Below are 2202 nucleotides of genomic sequence, written 5' to 3'. Positions count from 1 at the left end.
ATCAGCCAACTTGTTTGTCTCATTCCCCCCTTGAGAGATTTTATGCTCCTTATTGTTAAGGAGTGAAGATCTTTTCCTCTGGAGCTACTTTCTGCTGAGCAAGGACGTAGTCCCTGTATCTGTTTCTAGGCGGAGTAGAAATTTCTTGTGGCTGAATGGAATGGGCTATATGACTCTTGGATGGCAGTTTCTGGAACAGGCTGGAAGCCTTGCATGACCATTCGCTTGGCATAAAACTGTTTCAGTCCAGAAGACATGAATTTTACCAGAAAGTTAAACCAGCATGGTTCAAAGATTAAAAGAAGAAAGACAACTAATACAGGCCCTAAGAAAGGAAGGAACCAACTTATAAAGGGTAAGGCTGATTTGACAGCATTCCTCACTGAGTCAGCTCTTGGGTCCCCTTTACCAAAAGAGTATAACTACATTGCCTGATTATACATTGCCTGAGTGTCAATCTCTACTTGTCCTGTAGTATTTATTTAGGTGGATCAGGCGGTAAATAAAAGATAATATATACATGACTAGTACTTAAGGCAAAATGTAGGTGGAATCCGTATGTAACCATTTACCAAAAAAAGCATCCTTTCAATACGGCATGTTATAAAATTTAGTCCACCCAGGTATTTGGGAGTGGAGAGTGTAGGGGTTGGGGACTATAGGATGAATGGGAACAACTGAGACATTTACTGCCTTAAGGTCTTCAACAAAGCAGTATTCCACAGGCAGGATTGGAGTATTACAAGGGGATTGGCAGGGCTGAATTAGCTCATGCTGTAGAAATTTTTCCAGGAAGGGCCATATCCTCTGTTGGGCTTCTGGCCTGCAAAGATATTGGAGTTTGCATGGGTAGCATATGGCTGGCTTGAGTTTTATTTTAACAGGCTTTGCACTGATGGCCTTTCTGGAGAACTGGTGTCCCATACAGACTTTGTCACTTTAGTATTTTCTCTAGGACAGGGGATGGATGCTGACTTTGGGGAGGCAAAAGGGCCAGTAAAAGATGGATTTCTTTCTCAGGGGATACTGAGACTTGGATGTCTTTCTGTTGGAGAGAGACTGAAGCTTCCAACTTGCATAAAAAAGTCATGACCCATTAAAGGAATGGAGCACTCAGAGACATATGGGAAAGAAGGAATGATAGCCTTAGATCCAGTTTCACAAGTCAAAGGAAAGGCCAACATTTTACATTACTATGTTATATTTGTTATCATTAATGAACCAACATTGATATTTTATTATTAGCTAGAATTTACATTTATTTAAATATCCTTAGAGTTTTTCGTAGTATCTTTTACTGTCCCAGAATTTTACTCAAAATACATCATTACATGTAGTCATCATACCTCCTTAGGTTTCTCTGGGCTGTGACCATTTTACAAATTGTCTTGTTATTGATGACCTTGACAGTTTTGAGGAATACCAGTCAGGTATTTTGTAGAATGTCCCTTTGCTAGAATGGTCTAATGTTTTCTTATAATTAGATTGAGTTGTGGATATTTAAGGGAAAATCCCAGAGATGAGTGATGAAAGGTATCATGTTTATCATGTCATATCAAAGTTACATCTCTATACAGCTTATCACTATTAATATTAACCTTGATCACCTTGCTGAGGTTGTGTTTGTCAGTTTTCTCCATCTTAACATTATTTTTTTCCTCTTTTTCCATACTTTTTCTTTTGGAAGGAAATCAGCATGTACAGCCCAGACTTAAGGAGTGGATAATCACACTTTCCCTTCTTAAGAAGTGGATAATCATGCTTTACCTTCTTGAATGCAGAGGATCCACAAAGCTAATTTGGAATTTTTGCATGGAAAATGTGTCATTACTCCCCCACTTACATATTCATTCCATTATTTACTTTTATCAGCATAGACTTATATTTATTTTATACTTTGGGTTATATTCCAGTATACTCTGTTTTGTATTTACAATCCAATACAACTTCATTTTGCTTTTCTAACTGTTTCAGCTGTAGCCCTTGGGAGCTCTTTCAGTAGGCTCTGTGCCCCTTTGATATATACCTTCATCACTGTATTTTATTTTGTTTTTGAGTATTTCCTTACCTTTTAGCACAACAAGATACTCCAACCTCATCTTGTTATTTTCTGCCACAGAAAATCCACGATTTCTCCAAGTATTTCTTGTTCCTTTATTGGAGAATGGTATTAAAAACTAAGCTACTGGGTGTCATTTCTTT

Source organism: Macaca nemestrina, chromosome 9 (genome assembly GCF_043159975.1).
Source record: "Macaca nemestrina isolate mMacNem1 chromosome 9, mMacNem.hap1, whole genome shotgun sequence".
Classification (NCBI taxonomy): Eukaryota; Metazoa; Chordata; class Mammalia; order Primates; family Cercopithecidae; genus Macaca; species Macaca nemestrina.
Note: the sequence above shows the minus strand (reverse complement) of the source record.